The sequence below is a fragment of the Lissotriton vulgaris genome, chromosome 1_1 (genome assembly GCF_964263255.1).
Source record: "Lissotriton vulgaris chromosome 1_1, aLisVul1.2, whole genome shotgun sequence".
NCBI lineage: Eukaryota > Metazoa > Chordata > Amphibia > Caudata > Salamandridae > Lissotriton > Lissotriton vulgaris.
Window position 1 is genome coordinate 1,371,856,105 of NC_141685.1, and position 20,000 is coordinate 1,371,876,104.

The following is a 20,000-nucleotide window of genomic DNA, read 5'->3' on the forward strand; positions in this document are numbered from 1 at the left end:
ACAAACAGCAGTAAAGCAAGATAACTACACAGTTAGGGGGGACTGCATGGTTAGGTTTTTGAGGAATTATTGAAACTGACCTCAGTGACCCATAATCAGAGCTGTGGCTAATGACTGCATGCCTAATTATGATGAAGCAAGCACCATGGCTCGTAGGGGCCCCACAACACACTTTTCTTAGCTCATTGAATTAAAGTATAAACTTCTGCCATGTGTGAGTGGTAAAGGCTTGTTAATTTTGTTGCTTTTCAAATTCACGTCTGACAACAAGACGAAGGAACATTGGGGCATCAGACGCTTTGGAAAGTAGCCACCAACCGCAGAGAAAGAGAGAAAGAGGGAAAAGACAGTATGAGGTGTGGACAAAACAGCAGCAGGTGCAAGGAGCTCAAATGAGATTAATGGCGCCTAAATAGAGCACGTAAAGGAACAGTTACAAATCTAAGAAAAGGAAAAGAAAAGACTAGGAAAAAACACAGAAAGAGCTTGTAGATGAAATTCTCTTCCAGGAACAGCAGGTTAAGAGAAATTACACAGGGAGCAGTTAAGCTTGTAACACGGGGGAGAATAGAAAAGAAAATGCAGTTTTATGAAGTGTGTTTGCCTAATCCAGCTAGCACTTTTATTTTATTTCTCTATTTGCTTCTTTTATTGGTAAAGTAAGTTTCAAGTGCATGCACAGGTATGACCGAGAGAGCCAGGGTATAATAATTTGAAGCGTTTGCACCAGCGCTAATGAAGGACGAGAGTTATAGCAAAGATATGAAAGGGGGAGCGATAATAAATATGTGATATGGCAATAGTGACACCAAAATAAGCCACCTATTTATAAAACTGACATGGAAGAAATACTAAAGGTTAACTTCTGAAATTGTAGCCGATGTTAAAAAGATTCTCGTTGTCGGCAGGATTCGAACCTGCGCGGGGAGACCCCAATGGATTTCTAGTCCATCGCCTTAACCACTCGGCCACAACAACTGACTGCAAGGTGTGTGCACATAATCTGTATGCAAGTTTTCAAGGTGTCCCACAGCAAATTCCTGATATTCTGCAATGCACTTTTTAAAAATAAGGTTTTTTTCAGCAGGCACATTCTCTCCTAAAAACAAAAATTGCATGCGTATATCTCTAGTTTGGAATACCATAGGCTTGCATGCATACTCTCATGGGTCACTCAAGTTTTTTGGACCCTATTGCACTCTGTTTTCGTGCTGCTTTTAGTATATGTCCCATATTAAAGAAGTCTACCATCTTTGAGTATTTGAGGCTCCTTTGTAAGTGCTTTATATTTTTTCCTTGAAGAGCTATATAATAAAGGGGTCCGGGAAGGATTGCATTTATGGAAGATAAAAGAAGGCCCACTTGTCTCACCAAATGCTGTAGAGAAACCTGATGTTTTACTCATGTTATCCTTAGTTCGTTTTTGTTAGACCTTGCATTCTTAAGGTGGTCCCAACCCCACCTTATTGCTTTTCACCTCCGCATTTTGCTGTATCTTTTTGTTGGCCTTAGGACTCTGATCACTTTATCGCTACTAATCAGTGCTGAAGTGCACGTGCTTCTTCCCTAATCATGTGTATAATTGGAGTATACCTGACTGACAGATTTAATTTACTTGAAAGCCCCTTGTAAAGTGGTATACCATATACCCAGGGACTGATTGTGCCGCCCAAAGAAATAGCATTTCAAACCTGTCTCAAGCCTGCTACTGCAGTGCCTGTGCTGCAGTGTACTGCCACTTCGACTTGGCATTTAAAACTACTTGCCAAGCCTTAAACTCCAATTTTATTACATATCAGTAACCCCTAAGGTAGGCCCTAGGTAGTCCTAGGGGCATCATGCTATGTAAGTAAAAGGTAAGACATGTACTGTGGTAGTTTGTATGTCCTAGTAGTATCAAACAGTCTATTACATTTTTCACTACTGTGAGGTCTGCCCCTCTCATAGGTTAGCATTGGGTATTCCCTTATACTTTTTGGGGGGTAATTCCATATCAGAGAGGAGAAGCTTTATTTATTTATTGATACATCCTATCTACTGGTGAGGTTGGATTTAATCTTACTATTGTATAAATGCCATTTTTAGAGAGTGAGCATTTCTCTGCACTTACTGCTCTATTTGCATTGAAACCTGTCTTCGATTGACGTCTGGATTGGGCTGCGAGACAGCTACATATGTGCATTCCCTGTAGACAGCCACAACACAGGTCACTCAACTGCAACTGCATTCATCTGCATTCTGATTGGCCTGGGGGAGAGCTCCGCTCCCCTTACCGCAAATATGTTCAAGAACGATAATTTATGTCAGTAAGTACAGTATACCTACATCTTATAATCATGTGTGTTTAAATAATTTGTTGTTAGATCGTTTAAATATTGAAAAGGATCTGTTTTTAATAGACATTTTACAAAAACAACTGGTACATTTGGGAATTCTGTAAAGGAAAAACCCAACTGCCGTGACATTGCCAACCACAATGCCGTGACTCGGATTCGAACCGAGGTTGCTGCGGCCACAATGCAGAGTACTAACCACTATACGATCACGGCGAGCTACTTGGGCTCAATAACGTACAGTGACATGAAGAAATTATAATTCGGAACACTCAGGGCTACTCCTGTGATAGGCTGAATGTGTTCATTGCTTCCTCATTCCTTATACAAAGGCTTTATCTCCTCAGTGGTTGATAGGCTGAAACCGTTTCCTGGCCGCCTGCTTGTGAACTGGCAGGAGTCAAAGATCACACATACACTGGTGGGCCTGTGATGGGACACCAATGCAGAGAAACACACCTGGCGCAGATATTCTATTCTGTTTATTAGACCTGCATCTCCCCTGTACCTCCTCAAGCCATCTGTATGTGAAGCAAGAAAGAGTTAAGGAACGGTCCATCTACACTTTTATTGGGAGGATGCTGCCGTGAGCTCCTCCCAGCTAATCACACAAACAGCAGTAAAGCAAGATAACTACACAGTTAGGGGGGACTGCATGGTTAGGTTTTTGAGGAATTATTGAAACTGACCTCAGTGACCCATAATCAGAGCTGTGGCTAATGACTGCATGCCTAATTATGATGAAGCAAGCACCATGGCTCGTAGGGGCCCCACAACACACTTTTCTTAGCTCATTGAATTAAAGTATAAACTTCTGCCATGTGTGAGTGGTAAAGGCTTGTTAATTTTGTTGCTTTTCAAATTCACGTCTGACAACAAGACGAAGGAACATTGGGGCATCAGACGCTTTGGAAAGTAGCCACCAACCGCAGAGAAAGAGAGAAAGAGGGAAAAGACAGTATGAGGTGTGGAGAAAACAGCAGCAGGTACAAGGAGCTCAAATGAGATTAATGGCGCCTAAATAGAGCACGTAAAGGAACAGTTACAAATCTAAGAAAAGGGAAAGAAAAGACTAGGAAAAAACACAGAAAGAGCTTGTAGATGAAATTCTCTTCCAGGAACAGCAGGTTAAGGGAAATTACACAGGGAGCAGTTAAGCTTGTAACACGGGGGAGAATAGAAAAGAAAATGCAGTTTTATGAAGTGTGTTTGCCTAATCCAGCTAGCACTTTTATTTTATTTCTCTATTTGCTTCTTTTATTGGTAAAGTAAGTTTCAAGTGCATGCACAGGTATGACCGAGAGAGCCAGGGTATAATATTTTGAAGCGTTTGCACCAGCGCTAATGAAGGACGAGAGTTATAGCAAAGATATGAAAGGGGGAGCGATAATAAATATGTGATATGGCAATAGTGACACCAAAATAAGCCACCTATTTATAAAACTGACATGGAAGAAATACTAAAGGTTAACTTCTGAAATTGTAGCCGATGTTAAAAAGATTCTCGTTGTCGGCAGGATTCGAACCTGCGCAGGGAGACCCCAATGGATTTCTAGTCCATCGCCTTAACCACTCGGCCACAACAACTGACTGCAAGGTGTGTGCACATAATCTGTATGCAAGTTTTCAAGGTGTCCCACAGCAAATTCCTGATATTCTGCAATGCACTTTTTAAAAATAAGGTTTTTTTCAGCAGGCACATTCTCTCCTAAAAACAAAAATTGCATGCGTATATCTCTAGTTTGGAATACCATAGGCTTGCATGCATACTCTCATGGGTCACTCAAGTTTTTTGGACCCTATTGCACTCTGTTTTCGTGCTGCTTTTAGTATATGTCCCATATTAAAAAAGTCTACCATCTTTGAGTATTTGAGGCTCCTTTGTAAGTGCTTTATATTTTTTCCTTGAAGAGCTATATAATAAAGGGGTCCGGGAAGGATTGCATTTATGGAAGATAAAAGAAGGCCCACTTGTCTCACCAAATGCTGTAGAGAAACCTGATGTTTTACTCATGTTATCCTTAGTTCGTTTTTGTTAGACCTTGCATTCTTAAGGTGGTCCCAACCCCACCTTATTGCTTTTCACCTCCGCATTTTGCTGTATCTTTTTGTTGGCCTTAGGACTCTGATCACTTTATCGCTACTAATCAGTGCTGAAGTGCACGTGCTTCTTCCCTAATCATGTGTATAATTGGAGTATACCTGACTGACAGATTTAATTTACTTGAAAGCCCCTTGTAAAGTGGTATACCATATACCCGGGGACTGATTGTGCCGCCCAAAGAAATAGCATTTCAAACCTGTCTCAAGCCTGCTACTGCAGTGCCTGTGCTGCAGTGTACTGCCACTTCGACTTGGCATTTAAAACTACTTGCCAAGCCTTAAACTCCAATTTTATTACATATCAGTAACCCCTAAGGTAGGCCCTAGGTAGTCCTAGGGGCATCATGCTATGTAAGTAAAAGGTAAGACATGTACTGTGGTAGTTTGTATGTCCTAGTAGTATCAAACAGTCTATTACATTTTTCACTACTGTGAGGTCTGCCCCTCTCATAGGTTAGCATTGGGTATTCCCTTATACTTTTTGGGGGGTAATTCCATATCAGAGAGGAGAAGCTTTATTTATTTATTGATAAATCCTATCTACTGGTGAGGTTGGATTTAATCTTACTATTGTATAAATGCCATTTTTAGAGAGTGAGCATTTCTCTGCACTTACTGCTCTATTTGCATTAAAACCTGTCTTCGATTGACGTCTGGATTGGGCTGCGAGACAGCTACATATGTGCATTCCCTGTAGACAGCCACAACACAGGTCACTCAACTGCAACTGCATTCATCTGCATTCTGATTGGCCTGGGGGAGAGCTCCGCTCCCCTTACCGCAAATATGTTCAAGAACGATAATTTATGTCAGTAAGTACAGTATGCCTACATCTTATAATCATGTGTGTTTAAATAATTTGTTGTTAGATCGTTTAAATATTGAAAAGGATCTGTTTTTAATAGACATTTAACAAAAACAACTGGTACATTTGGGAATTCTGTAAAGGAAAAACCCAACTGCCGTGACATTGCCAACCACAATGCCGTGACTCGGATTCGAACAGAGGTTGCTGCGGCCACAACGCAGAGTACTAACCACTATACGATCAAGGCGAGCTACTTGGGCTCAATAACGTACAATGACATGAAGAAATTATAATTCGGAACACTCAGGGCTACTCCTGTGATAGGCTGAATGTGTTCATTGCTTCCTCATTCCTTATACAAAGGTTTTATCTCCTCAGTGGTTGATAGGCTGAAACCGTTTCCTGGCCGCCTGCTTGTGAACTGGCAGGAGTCAAAGATCACACATACACTGGTGGGCCTGTGATGGGACACCAATGCAGAGAAACACACCTGGCGCAGATATTCTATTCTGTTTATTAGACCTGCATCTCCCCTGTACCTCCTCAAGCCATCTGTATGTGAAGCAAGAAAGAGTTAAGGAACGGTCCATCTACACTTTTATTGGGAGGATGCTGCCGTGAGCTCCTCCCAGCTAATCACACAAACAGCAGTAAAGCAAGATAACTACACAGTTAGGGGGGACTGCATGGTTAGGTTTTTGAGGAATTATTGAAACTGACCTCAGTGACCCATAATCAGAGCTGTGGCTAATGACTGCATGCCTAATTATGATGAAGCAAGCACCATGGCTCGTAGGGGCCCCACAACACACTTTTCTTAGCTCATTGAATTAAAGTATAAACTTCTGCCATGTGTGAGTGGTAAAGGCTTGTTAATTTTGTTGCTTTTCAAATTCACGTCTGACAACAAGACGAAGGAACATTGGGGCATCAGACGCTTTGGAAAGTAGCCACCAACCGCAGAGAAAGAGAGAAAGAGGGAAAAGACAGTATGAGGTGTGGAGAAAACAGCAGCAGGTACAAGGAGCTCAAATGAGATTAATGGCGCCTAAATAGAGCACGTAAAGGAACAGTTACAAATCTAAGAAAAGGGAAAGAAAAGACTAGGAAAAAACACAGAAAGAGCTTGTAGATGAAATTCTCTTCCAGGAACAGCAGGTTAAGAGAAATTACACAGGGAGCAGTTAAGCTTGTAACACGGGGGAGAATAGAAAAGAAAATGCAGTTTTATGAAGTGTGTTTGCCTAATCCAGCTAGCACTTTTATTTTATTTCTCTATTTGCTTCTTTTATTGGTAAAGTAAGTTTCAAGTGCATGCACAGGTATGACCGAGAGAGCCAGGGTATAATAATTTGAAGCGTTTGCACCAGCGCTAATGAAGGACGAGAGTTATAGCAAAGATATGAAAGGGGGAGCGATAATAAATATGTGATATGGCAATAGTGACACCAAAATAAGCCACCTATTTATAAAACTGACATGGAAGAAATACTAAAGGTTAACTTCTGAAATTGTAGCCGATGTTAAAAAGATTCTCGTTGTCGGCAGGATTCGAACCTGCGCGGGGAGACCCCAATGGATTTCTAGTCCATCGCCTTAACCACTCGGCCACAACAACTGACTGCAAGGTGTGTGCACATAATCTGTATGCAAGTTTTCAAGGTGTCCCACAGCAAATTCCTGATATTCTGCAATGCACTTTTTAAAAATAAGGTTTTTTTCAGCAGGCACATTCTCTCCTAAAAACAAAAATTGCATGCGTATATCTCTAGTTTGGAATACCATAGGCTTGCATGCATACTCTCATGGGTCACTCAAGTTTTTTGGACCCTATTGCACTCTGTTTTCGTGCTGCTTTTAGTATATGTCCCATATTAAAGAAGTCTACCATCTTTGAGTATTTGAGGCTCCTTTGTAAGTGCTTTATATTTTTTCCTTGAAGAGCTATATAATAAAGGGGTCCGGGAAGGATTGCATTTATGGAAGATAAAAGAAGGCCCACTTGTCTCACCAAATGCTGTAGAGAAACCTGATGTTTTACTCATGTTATCCTTAGTTCGTTTTTGTTAGACCTTGCATTCTTAAGGTGGTCCCAACCCCACCTTATTGCTTTTCACCTCCGCATTTTGCTGTATCTTTTTGTTGGCCTTAGGACTCTGATCACTTTATCGCTACTAATCAGTGCTGAAGTGCACGTGCTTCTTCCCTAATCATGTGTATAATTGGAGTATACCTGACTGACAGATTTAATTTACTTGAAAGCCCCTTGTAAAGTGGTATACCATATACCCAGGGACTGATTGTGCCGCCCAAAGAAATAGCATTTCAAACCTGTCTCAAGCCTGCTACTGCAGTGCCTGTGCTGCAGTGTACTGCCACTTCGACTTGGCATTTAAAATTACTTGCCAAGCCTTAAACTCCAATTTTATTACAGATCAGTAACCCCTAAGGTAGGCCCTAGGTAGTCCTAGGGGCATCATGCTATGTAAGTAAAAGGTAAGACATGTACTGTGGTAGTTTGTATGTCCTAGTAGTATCAAACAGTCTATTACATTTTTCACTACTGTGAGGTCTGCCCCTCTCATAGGTTAGCATTGGGTATTCCCTTATACTTTTTGGGGGGTAATTCCATATCAGAGAGGAGAAGCTTTATTTATTTATTGATAAATCCTATCTACTGGTGAGGTTGGATTTAATCTTACTATTGTATAAATGCCATTTTTAGAGAGTGAGCATTTCTCTGCACTTACTGCTCTATTTGCATTGAAACCTGTCTTCGATTGACGTCTGGATTGGGCTGCGAGACAGCTCCATATGTGCATTCCCTGTAGACAGCCACAACACAGGTCACTCAACTGCAACTGCATTCATCTGCATTCTGATTGGCCTGGGGGAGAGCTCCGCTCCCCTTACCGCAAATATGTTCAAGAACGATAATTTATGTCAGTAAGTACAGTATACCTACATCTTATAATCATGTGTGTTTAAATAATTTGTTGTTAGATCGTTTAAATATTGAAAAGGATCTGTTTTTAATAGACATTTTACAAAAACAACTGGTACATTTGGGAATTCTGTAAAGGAAAAACCCAACTGCCGTGACATTGCCAACCACAATGCCGTGACTCGGATTCGAACCGAGGTTGCTGCGGCCACAACGCAGAGTACTAACCACTATACGATCACGGCGAGCTACTTGGGCTCCATAACGTACAGTGACATGAAGAAATTATAATTCGGAACACTCAGGGCTACTCCTGTGATAGGCTGAATGTGTTCATTGCTTCCTCATTCCTTATACAAAGGCTTTATCTCCTCAGTGGTTGATAGGCTGAAACCGTTTCCTGGCCGCCTGCTTGTGAACTGGCAGGAGTCAAAGATCACACATACACTGGTGGGCCTGTGATGGGACACCAATGCAGAGAAACACACCTGGCGCAGATATTCTATTCTGTTTATTAGACCTGCATCTCCCCTGTACCTCCTCAAGCCATCTGTATGTGAAGCAAGAAAGAGTTAAGGAACGGTCCATCTACACTTTTATTGGGAGGATGCTGCCGTGAGCTCCTCCCAGCTAATCACACAAACAGCAGTAAAGCAAGATAACTACACAGTTAGGGGGGACTGCATGGTTAGGTTTTTGAGGAATTATTGAAACTGACCTCAGTGACCCATAATCAGAGCTGTGGCTAATGACTGCATGCCTAATTATGATGAAGCAAGCACCATGGCTCGTAGGGGCCCCACAACACACTTTTCTTAGCTCATTGAATTAAAGTATAAACTTCTGCCATGTGTGAGTGGTAAAGGCTTGTTAATTTTGTTGCTTTTCAAATTCACGTCTGACAACAAGACGAAGGAACATTGGGGCATCAGACGCTTTGGAAAGTAGCCACCAACCGCAGAGAAAGAGAGAAAGAGGGAAAAGACAGTATGAGGTGTGGAGAAAACAGCAGCAGGTACAAGGAGCTCAAATGAGATTAATGGCGCCTAAATAGAGCACGTAAAGGAACAGTTACAAATCTAAGAAAAGGGAAAGAAAAGACTAGGAAAAAACACAGAAAGAGCTTGTAGATGAAATTCTCTTCCAGGAACAGCAGGTTAAGAGAAATTACACAGGGAGCAGTTAAGCTTGTAACACGGGGGAGAATAGAAAAGAAAATGCAGTTTTATGAAGTGTGTTTGCCTAATCCAGCTAGCACTTTTATTTTATTTCTCTATTTGCTTCTTTTATTGGTAAAGTAAGTTTCAAGTGCATGCACAGGTATGACCGAGAGAGCCAGGGTATAATAATTTGAAGCGTTTGCACCAGCGCTAATGAAGGACGAGAGTTATAGCAAAGATATGAAAGGGGGAGCGATAATAAATATGTGATATGGCAATAGTGACACCAAAATAAGCCACCTATTTATAAAACTGACATGGAAGAAATACTAAAGGTTAACTTCTGAAATTGTAGCCGATGTTAAAAAGATTCTCGTTGTCGGCAGGATTCGAACCTGCGCGGGGAGACCCCAATGGATTTCTAGTCCATCGCCTTAACCACTCGGCCACAACAACTGACTGCAAGGTGTGTGCACATAATCTGTATGCAAGTTTTCAAGGTGTCCCACAGCAAATTCCTGATATTCTGCAATGCACTTTTTAAAAATAAGGTTTTTTTCAGCAGGCACATTCTCTCCTAAAAACAAAAATTGCATGCGTATATCTCTAGTTTGGAATACCATAGGCTTGCATGCATACTCTCATGGGTCACTCAAGTTTTTTGGACCCTATTGCACTCTGTTTTCGTGCTGCTTTTAGTATATGTCCCATATTAAAGAAGTCTACCATCTTTGAGTATTTGAGGCTCCTTTGTAAGTGCTTTATATTTTTTCCTTGAAGAGCTATATAATAAAGGGGTCCGGGAAGGATTGCATTTATGGAAGATAAAAGAAGGCCCACTTGTCTCACCAAATGCTGTAGAGAAACCTGATGTTTTACTCATGTTATCCTTAGTTCGTTTTTGTTAGACCTTGCATTCTTAAGGTGGTCCCAACCCCACCTTATTGCTTTTCACCTCCGCATTTTGCTGTATCTTTTTGTTGGCCTTAGGACTCTGATCACTTTATCGCTACTAATTTGTGCTGAAGTGCACGTGCTTCTTCCCTAATCATGTGTATAATTGGAGTATACCTGACTGACAGATTTAATTTACTTGAAAGCCCCTTGTAAAGTGGTATACCATATACCCAGGGACTGATTGTGCCGCCCAAAGAAATAGCATTTCAAACCTGTCTCAAGCCTGCTACTGCAGTGCCTGTGCTGCAGTGTACTGCCACTTCAACTTGACATTTAAAACTACTTGCCAAGCCTTAAACTCCAATTTTATTACATATCAGTAACCCCTAAGGTAGGCCCTAGGTAGTCCTAGGGGCATCATGCTATGTAAGTAAAAGGTAAGACATGTACTGTGGTAGTTTGTATGTCCTAGTAGTATCAAACAGTCTATTACATTTTTCACTACTGTGAGGTCTGCCCCTCTCATAGGTTAGCATTGGGTATTCCCTTATACTTTTTGGGGGGTAATTCCATATCAGAGAGGAGAAGCTTTATTTATTTATTGATAAATCCTATCTACTGGTGAGGTTGGATTTAATCTTACTATTGTATAAATGCCATTTTTAGAGAGTGAGCATTTCTCTGCACTTACTGCTCTATTTGCATTGAAACCTGTCTTCGATTGACGTCTGGATTGGGCTGCGAGACAGCTCCATATGTGCATTCCCTGTAGACAGCCACAACACAGGTCACTCAACTGCAACTGCATTCATCTGCATTCTGATTGGCCTGGGGGAGAGCTCCGCTCCCCTTACCGCAAATATGTTCAAGAACGATAATTTATGTCAGTAAGTACAGTATACCTACATCTTATAATCATGTGTGTTTAAATAATTTGTTGTTAGATCGTTTAAATATTGAAAAGGATCTGTTTTTAATAGACATTTTACAAAAACAACTGGTACATTTGGGAATTCTGTAAAGGAAAAACCCAACTGCCGTGACATTGCCAACCACAATGCCGTGACTCGGATTCGAACCGAGGTTGCTGCGGCCACAACGCAGAGTACTAACCACTATACGATCACGGCGAGCTACTTGGGCTCCATAACGTACAGTGACATGAAGAAATTATAATTCGGAACACTCAGGGCTACTCCTGTGATAGGCTGAATGTGTTCATTGCTTCCTCATTCCTTATACAAAGGCTTTATCTCCTCAGTGGTTGATAGGCTGAAACCGTTTCCTGGCCGCCTGCTTGTGAACTGGCAGGAGTCAAAGATCACACATACACTGGTGGGCCTGTGATGGGACACCAATGCAGAGAAACACACCTGGCGCAGATATTCTATTCTGTTTATTAGACCTGCATCTCCCCTGTACCTCCTCAAGCCATCTGTATGTGAAGCAAGAAAGAGTTAAGGAACGGTCCATCTACACTTTTATTGGGAGGATGCTGCCGTGAGCTCCTCCCAGCTAATCACACAAACAGCAGTAAAGCAAGATAACTACACAGTTAGGGGGGACTGCATGGTTAGGTTTTTGAGGAATTATTGAAACTGACCTCAGTGACCCATAATCAGAGCTGTGGCTAATGACTGCATGCCTAATTATGATGAAGCAAGCACCATGGCTCGTAGGGGCCCCACAACACACTTTTCTTAGCTCATTGAATTAAAGTATAAACTTCTGCCATGTGTGAGTGGTAAAGGCTTGTTAATTTTGTTGCTTTTCAAATTCACGTCTGACAACAAGACGAAGGAACATTGGGGCATCAGACGCTTTGGAAAGTAGCCACCAACCGCAGAGAAAGAGAGAAAGAGGGAAAAGACAGTATGAGGTGTGGAGAAAACAGCAGCAGGTGCAAGGAGCTCAAATGAGATTAATGGCGCCTAAATAGAGCACGTAAAGGAACAGTTACAAATCTAAGAAAAGGGAAAGAAAAGACTAGGAAAAAACACAGAAAGAGCTTGTAGATGAAATTCTCTTCCAGGAACAGCAGGTTAAGAGAAATTACACAGGGAGCAGTTAAGCTTGTAACACGGGGGAGAATAGAAAAGAAAATGCAGTTTTATGAAGTGTGTTTGCCTAATCCAGCTAGCACTTTTATTTTATTTCTCTATTTGCTTCTTTTATTGGTAAAGTAAGTTTCAAGTGCATGCACAGGTATGACCGAGAGAGCCAGGGTATAATAATTTGAAGCGTTTGCACCAGCGCTAATGAAGGACGAGAGTTATAGCAAAGATATGAAAGGGGGAGCGATAATAAATATGTGATATGGCAATAGTGACACCAAAATAAGCCACCTATTTATAAAACTGACATGGAAGAAATACTAAAGGTTAACTTCTGAAATTGTAGCCGATGTTAAAAAGATTCTCGTTGTCGGCAGGATTCGAACCTGCGCGGGGAGACCCCAATGGATTTCTAGTCCATCGCCTTAACCACTCGGCCAGAACAACTGACTGCAAGGTGTGTGCACATAATCTGTATGCAAGTTTTCAAGGTGTCCCACAGCAAATTCCTGATATTCTGCAATGCACTTTTTAAAAATAAGGTTTTTTTCAGCAGGCACATTCTCTCCTAAAAACAAAAATTGCATGCGTATATCTCTAGTTTGGAATACCATAGGCTTGCATGCATACTCTCATGGGTCACTCAAGTTTTTTGGACCCTATTGCACTCTGTTTTCGTGCTGCTTTTAGTATATGTCCCATATTAAAGAAGTCTACCATCTTTGAGTATTTGAGGCTCCTTTGTAAGTGCTTTATATTTTTTCCTTGAAGAGCTATATAATAAAGGGGTCCGGGAAGGATTGCATTTATGGAAGATAAAAGAAGGCCCACTTGTCTCACCAAATGCTGTAGAGAAACCTGATGTTTTACTCATGTTATCCTTAGTTCGTTTTTGTTAGACCTTGCATTCTTAAGGTGGTCCCAACCCCACCTTATTGCTTTTCACCTCCGCATTTTGCTGTATCTTTTTGTTGGCCTTAGGACTCTGATCACTTTATCGCTACTAATCAGTGCTGAAGTGCACGTGCTTCTTCCCTAATCATGTGTATAATTGGAGTATACCTGACTGACAGATTTAATTTACTTGAAAGCCCCTTGTAAAGTGGTATACCATAAACCCAGGGACTGATTGTGCCGCCCAAAGAAATAGCATTTCAAACCTGTCTCAAGCCTGCTACTGCAGTGCCTGTGCTGCAGTGTACTGCCACTTCGACTTGGCATTTAAAACTACTTGCCAAGCCTTAAACTCCAATTTTATTACATATCAGTAACCCCTAAGGTAGGCCCTAGGTAGTCCTAGGGGCATCATGCTATGTAAGTAAAAGGTAAGACATGTACTGTGGTATTTTGTATGTCCTAGTAGTATCAAACAGTCTATTACATTTTTCACTACTGTGAGGTCTGCCCCTCTCATAGGTTAGCATTGGGTATTCCCTTATACTTTTTGGGGGGTAATTCCATATCAGAGAGGAGAAGCTTTATTTATTTATTGATAAATCCTATCTACTGGTGAGGTTGGATTTAATCTTACTATTGTATAAATGCCATTTTTAGAGAGTGAGCATTTCTCTGCACTTACTGCTCTATTTGCATTGAAACCTGTCTTCGATTGACGTCTGGATTGGGCTGCGAGACAGCTACATATGTGCATTCCCTGTAGACAGCCACAACACAGGTCACTCAACTGCAACTGCATTCATCTGCATTCTGATTGGCCTGGGGGAGAGCTCCGCTCCCCTTACCGCAAATATGTTCAAGAACGATAATTTATGTCAGTAAGTACAGTATACCTACATCTTATAATCATGTGTGTTTAAATAATTTGTTGTTAGATCGTTTAAATATTGAAAAGGATCTGTTTTTAATAGACATTTTACAAAAACAACTGGTACATTTGGGAATTCTGTAAAGGAAAAGCCCAACTGCCGTGACATTGCCAACCACAATGCCGTGACTCGGATTCGAACCGAGGTTGCTGCGGCCACAACGCAGAGTACTAACCACTATACGATCACGGCGAGCTACTTGGGCTCCATAACGTACAGTGACATGAAGAAATTATAATTCGGAACACTCAGGGCTACTCCTGTGATAGGCTGAATGTGTTCATTGCTTCCTCATTCCTTATACAAAGGCTTTATCTCCTCAGTGGTTGATAGGCTGAAACCGTTTTCTGGCCGCCTGCTTGTGAACTGGCAGGAGTCAAAGATCACACATACACTGGTGGGCCTGTGATGGGACACCAATGCAGAGAAACACACCTGGCGCAGATATTCTATTCTGTTTATTAGACCTGCATCTCCCCTGTACCTCCTCAAGCCATCTGTATGTGAAGCAAGAAAGAGTTAAGGAACGGTCCATCTACACTTTTATTGGGAGGATGCTGCCGTGAGCTCCTCCCAGCTAATCACACAAACAGCAGTAAAGCAAGATAACTACACAGTTAGGGGGGACTGCATGGTTAGGTTTTTGAGGAATTATTGAAACTGACCTCAGTGACCCATAATCAGAGCTGTGGCTAATGACTGCATGCCTAATTATGATGAAGCAAGCACCATGGCTCGTAGGGGCCCCACAACACACTTTTCTTAGCTCATTGAATTAAAGTATAAACTTCTGCCATGTGTGAGTGGTAAAGGCTTGTTAATTTTGTTGCTTTTCAAATTCACGTCTGACAACAAGACGAAGGAACATTGGGGCATCAGACGCTTTGGAAAGTAGCCATCAACCGCAGAGAAAGAGAGAAAGAGGGAAAAGACAGTATGAGGTGTGGAGAAAACAGCAGCAGGTGCAAGGAGCTCAAATGAGATTAATGGCGCCTAAATAGAGCACGTAAAGGAACAGTTACAAATCTAAGAAAAGGGAAAGAAAAGACTAGGAAAAAACACAGAAAGAGCTTGTAGATGAAATTCTCTTCCAGGAACAGCAGGTTAAGAGAAATTACACAGGGAGCAGTTAAGCTTGTAATACGGGGGAGAATAGAAAAGAAAATGCAGTTTTATGAAGTGTGTTTGCCTAATCCAGCTAGCACTTTTATTTTATTTCTCTATTTGCTTCTTTTATTGGTAAAGTAAGTTTCAAGTGCATGCACAGGTATGACCGAGAGAGCCAGGGTATAATAATTTGAAGCGTTTGCACCAGCGCTAATGAAGGACGAGAGTTATAGCAAAGATATGAAAGGGGGAGCGATAATAAATATGTGATATGGCAATAGTGACACCAAAATAAGCCACCTATTTATAAAACTGACATGGAAGAAATACTAAAGGTTAACTTCTGAAATTGTAGCCGATGTTAAAAAGATTCTCGTTGTCGGCAGGATTCGAACCTGCGCGGGTAGACCCCAATGGATTTCTAGTCCATCGCCTTAACCACTCGGCCACAACAACTGACTGCAAGGTGTGTGCACATAATCTGTATGCAAGTTTTCAAGGTGTCCCACAGCAAATTCCTGATATTCTGCAATGCACTTTTTAAAAATAAGGTTTTTTTCAGCAGGCACATTCTCTCCTAAAAACAAAAATTGCATGCGTATATCTCTAGTTTGGAATACCATAGGCTTGCATGCATACTCTCATGGGTCACTCAAGTTTTTTGGACCCTATTGCACTCTGTTTTCGTGCTGCTTTTAGTATATGTCCCATATTAAAGAAGTCTACCATCTTTGAGTATTTGAGGCTCCTTTGTAAGTGCTTTATATTTTTTCCTTGAAGAGCTATATAATAAAGGGGTCCGGGAAGGATTGCATTTATGGAAGATAAAAGAAGGCCCACTTGTCTCACCAAATGCTGTAGAGAAACCTGATGTTTTACTCATGTTATCCTTAGTTCGTTTTTGTTAGACCTTGCATTCTTAAGGTGGTCCCAACCCCACCTTATTGCTTTTCACCTCCGCATTTTGCTGTATCTTTTTGTTGGCCTTAGGACTCTGATCACTTTATCGCTACTAATCAGTGCTGAAGTGCACGTGCTTCTTCCCTAATCATGTGTATAATTGGAGTATACCTGACTGACAGATTTAATTTACTTGAAAGCCCCTTGTAAAGTGGTATACCATATACCCAGGGACTGATTGTGCCGCCCAAAGAAATAGCATTTCAAACCTGTCTCAAGCCTGCTACTGCAGTGCCTGTGCTGCAGTGTACTGCCACTTCGACTTGGCATTTAAAACTACTTGCCAAGCCTTAAACTCCAATTTTATTACATATCAGTAACCCCTAAGGTAGGCCCTAGGTAGTCCTAGGGGCATCATGCTATGTAAGTAAAAGGTAAGACATGTACTGTGGTAGTTTGTATGTCCTAGTAGTATCAAACAGTCTATTACATTTTTCACTACTGTGAGGTCTGCCCCTCTCATAGGTTAGCATTGGGTATTCCCTTATACTTTTTGGGGGGTAATTCCATATCAGAGAGGAGAAGCTTTATTTATTTATTGATAAATCCTATCTACTGGTGAGGTTGGATTTAATCTTACTATTGTATAAATGCCATTTTTAGAGAGTGAGCATTTCTCTGCACTTACTGCTCTATTTGCATTGAAACCTGTCTTCGATTGACGTCTGGATTGGGCTGCGAGACAGCTACATATGTGCATTCCCTGTAGACAGCCACAACACAGGTCACTCAACTGCAACTGCATTCATCTGCATTCTGATTGGCCTGGGGGAGAGCTCCGCTCCCCTTACCGCAAATATGTTCAAGAACGATAATTTATGTCAGTAAGTACAGTATACCTACATCTTATAATCATGTGTGTTTAAATAATTTGTTGTTAGATCGTTTAAATATTGAAAAGGATCTGTTTTTAATAGACATTTTACAAAAACAACTGGTACATTTGGGAATTCTGTAAAGGAAAAACCCAACTGCCGTGACATTGCCAACCACAATGCCGTGACTCGGATTCGAACCGAGGTTGCTGCGGCCACAACGCAGAGTACTAACCACTATACGATCACGGCGAGCTACTTGGGCTCAATAATGTACAGTGACATGAAGAAATTATAATTCGGAACACTCAGGGCTACTCCTGTGATAGGCTGAATGTGTTCATTGCTTCCTCATTCCTTATACAAAGGCTTTATCTCCTCAGTGGTTGATAGGCTGAAACCGTTTGCTGGCCGCCTGCTTGTGAACTGGCAGGAGTCAAAGATCACACATACACTGGTGGGCCTGTGATGGGACACCAATGCAGAGAAACACACCTGGCGCAGATATTCTATTCTGTTTATTAGACCTGCATCTCCCCTGTACCTCCTCAAGCCATCTGTATGTGAAGCAAGAAAGAGTTAAGGAACGGTCCATCTACACTTTTATTGGGAGGATGCTGCCGTGAGCTCCTCCCAGCTAATCACACAAACAGCAGTAAAGCAAGATAACTACACAGTTAGGGGGGACTGCATGGTTAGGTTTTTGAGGAATTATTGAAACTGACCTCAGTGACCCATAATCAGAGCTGTGGCTAATGACTGCATGCCTAATTATGATGAAGCAAGCACCATGGCTCGTAGGGGCCCCACAACACACTTTTCTTAGCTCATTGAATTAAAGTATAAACTTCTGCCATGTGTGAGTGGTAAAGGCTTGTTAATTTTGTTGCTTTTCAAATTCACGTCTGACAACAAGACGAAGGAACATTGGGGCATCAGACGCTTTGGAAAGTAGCCACCAACCGCAGAGAAAGAGAGAAAGAGGGAAAAGACAGTATGAGGTGTGGAGAAAACAGCAGCAGGTACAAGGAGCTCAAATGAGATTAATGGCGCCTAAATAGAGCACGTAAAGGAACAGTTACGAATCTAAGAAAAGGGAAAGAAAAGACTAGGAAAAAACACAGAAAGAGCTTGTAGATGAAATTCTCTTCCAGGAACAGCAGGTTAAGGGAAATTACACAGGGAGCAGTTAAGCTTGTAACACGGGGGAGAATAGAAAAGAAAATGCAGTTTTATGAAGTGTGTTTGCCTAATCCAGCTAGCACTTTTATTTTATTTCTCTATTTGCTTCTTTTATTGGTAAAGTAAGTTTCAAGTGCATGCACAGGTATGACCGAGAGAGCCAGGGTATAATATTTTGAAGCGTTTGCACCAGCGCTAATGAAGGACGAGAGTTATAGCAAAGATATGAAAGGGGGAGCGATAATAAATATGTGATATGGCAATAGTGACACCAAAATAAGCCACCTATTTATAAAACTGACATGGAAGAAATACTAAAGGTTAACTTCTGAAATTGTAGCCGATGTTAAAAAGATTCTCGTTGTCGGCAGGATTCGAACCTGCGCAGGGAGACCCCAATGGATTTCTAGTCCATCGCCTTAACCACTCGGCCACAACAACTGACTGCAAGGTGTGTGCACATAATCTGTATGCAAGTTTTCAAGGTGTCCCACAGCAAATTCCTGATATTCTGCAATGCACTTTTTAAAAATAAGGTTTTTTTCAGCAGGCACATTCTCTCCTAAAAACAAAAATTGCATGCGTATATCTCTAGTTTGGAATACCATAGGCTTGCATGCATACTCTCATGGGTCACTCAAGTTTTTTGGACCCTATTGCACTCTGTTTTCGTGCTGCTTTTAGTATATGTCCCATATTAAAAAAGTCTACCATCTTTGAGTATTTGAGGCTCCTTTGTAAGTGCTTTATATTTTTTCCTTGAAGAGCTATATAATAAAGGGGTCCGGGAAGGATTGCATTTATGGAAGATAAAAGAAGGCCCACTTGTCTCACCAAATGCTGTAGAGAAACCTGATGTTTTACTCATGTTATCCTTAGTTCGTTTTTGTTAGACCTTGCATTCTTAAGGTGGTCCCAACCCCACCTTATTGCTTTTCACCTCCGCATTTTGCTGTATCTTTTTGTTGGCCTTAGGACTCTGATCACTTTATCGCTACTAATCAGTGCTGAAGTGCACGTGCTTCTTCCCTAATCATGTGTATAATTGGAGTATACCTGACTGACAGATTTAATTTACTTGAAAGCCCCTTGTAAAGTGGTATACCATAAACCCAGGGACTGATTGTGCCGCCCAAAGAAATAGCATTTCAAACCTGTCTCAAGCCTGCTACTGCAGTGCCTGTGCTGCAGTGTACTGCCACTTCGACTTGGCATTTAAAACTACTTGCCAAGCCTTAAACTCCAATTTTATTACATATCAGTAACCCCTAAGGTAGGCCCTAGGTAGTCCTAGGGGCATCATGCTATGTAAGTAAAAGGTAAGACATGTACTGTGGTATTTTGTATGTCCTAGTAGTATAAAACAGTCTATTACATTTTTCACTACTGTGAGGTCTGCCCCTCTCATAGGTTAGCATTGGGTATTCCCTTATACTTTTTGGGGGGTAATTCCATATCAGAGAGGAGAAGCTTTATTTATTTATTGATAAATCCTATCTACTGGTGAGGTTGGATTTAATCTTACTATTGTATAAATGCCATTTTTAGAGAGTGAGCATTTCTCTGCACTTACTGCTCTATTTGCATTGAAACCTGTCTTCGATTGACGTCTGGATTGGGCTGCGAGACAGCTACATATGTGCATTCCCTGTAGACAGCCACAACACAGGTCACTCAACTGCAACTGCATTCATCTGCATTCTGATTGGCCTGGGGGAGAGCTCCGCTCCCCTTACCGCAAATATGTTCAAGAACGATAATTTATGTCAGTAAGTACAGTATACCTACATCTTATAATCATGTGTGTTTAA

General features: G+C 41.4%; 10 non-coding genes across 10 annotated transcripts; all 10 read right to left on the bottom strand.

Moving 5' to 3' along the window:
- Nucleotides 1–896: 896 nt before the first annotated feature.
- Nucleotides 897–978, bottom strand: TRNAS-AGA (transfer RNA serine (anticodon AGA)). Its single transcript has one exon. It is a non-coding gene; the product is annotated as a tRNA-Ser (tRNA).
- Nucleotides 979–3,838: 2,860 nt separating this feature from the next.
- On the bottom strand, nucleotides 3,839–3,920 carry TRNAS-AGA (transfer RNA serine (anticodon AGA)). Its single transcript has one exon. It is a non-coding gene; the product is annotated as a tRNA-Ser (tRNA).
- Nucleotides 3,921–6,780: 2,860 nt separating this feature from the next.
- TRNAS-AGA (transfer RNA serine (anticodon AGA)) lies at nucleotides 6,781–6,862 on the bottom strand. The gene has a single exon. It is a non-coding gene; the product is annotated as a tRNA-Ser (tRNA).
- A 1,499-nt stretch (nucleotides 6,863–8,361) lies between these two features.
- Nucleotides 8,362–8,433, bottom strand: TRNAH-GUG (transfer RNA histidin (anticodon GUG)). Its single transcript has one exon. It is a non-coding gene; the product is annotated as a tRNA-His (tRNA).
- Nucleotides 8,434–9,722: 1,289 nt separating this feature from the next.
- TRNAS-AGA (transfer RNA serine (anticodon AGA)) lies at nucleotides 9,723–9,804 on the bottom strand. Its single transcript has one exon. It is a non-coding gene; the product is annotated as a tRNA-Ser (tRNA).
- A 1,499-nt stretch (nucleotides 9,805–11,303) lies between these two features.
- On the bottom strand, nucleotides 11,304–11,375 carry TRNAH-GUG (transfer RNA histidin (anticodon GUG)). The gene has a single exon. It is a non-coding gene; the product is annotated as a tRNA-His (tRNA).
- A 2,870-nt stretch (nucleotides 11,376–14,245) lies between these two features.
- TRNAH-GUG (transfer RNA histidin (anticodon GUG)) lies at nucleotides 14,246–14,317 on the bottom strand. Its single transcript has one exon. It is a non-coding gene; the product is annotated as a tRNA-His (tRNA).
- A 1,289-nt stretch (nucleotides 14,318–15,606) lies between these two features.
- TRNAS-AGA (transfer RNA serine (anticodon AGA)) lies at nucleotides 15,607–15,688 on the bottom strand. Its single transcript has one exon. It is a non-coding gene; the product is annotated as a tRNA-Ser (tRNA).
- Nucleotides 15,689–17,187: 1,499 nt separating this feature from the next.
- TRNAH-GUG (transfer RNA histidin (anticodon GUG)) lies at nucleotides 17,188–17,259 on the bottom strand. The gene has a single exon. It is a non-coding gene; the product is annotated as a tRNA-His (tRNA).
- Nucleotides 17,260–18,548: 1,289 nt separating this feature from the next.
- On the bottom strand, nucleotides 18,549–18,630 carry TRNAS-AGA (transfer RNA serine (anticodon AGA)). Its single transcript has one exon. It is a non-coding gene; the product is annotated as a tRNA-Ser (tRNA).
- Nucleotides 18,631–20,000: the final 1,370 nt, after the last annotated feature.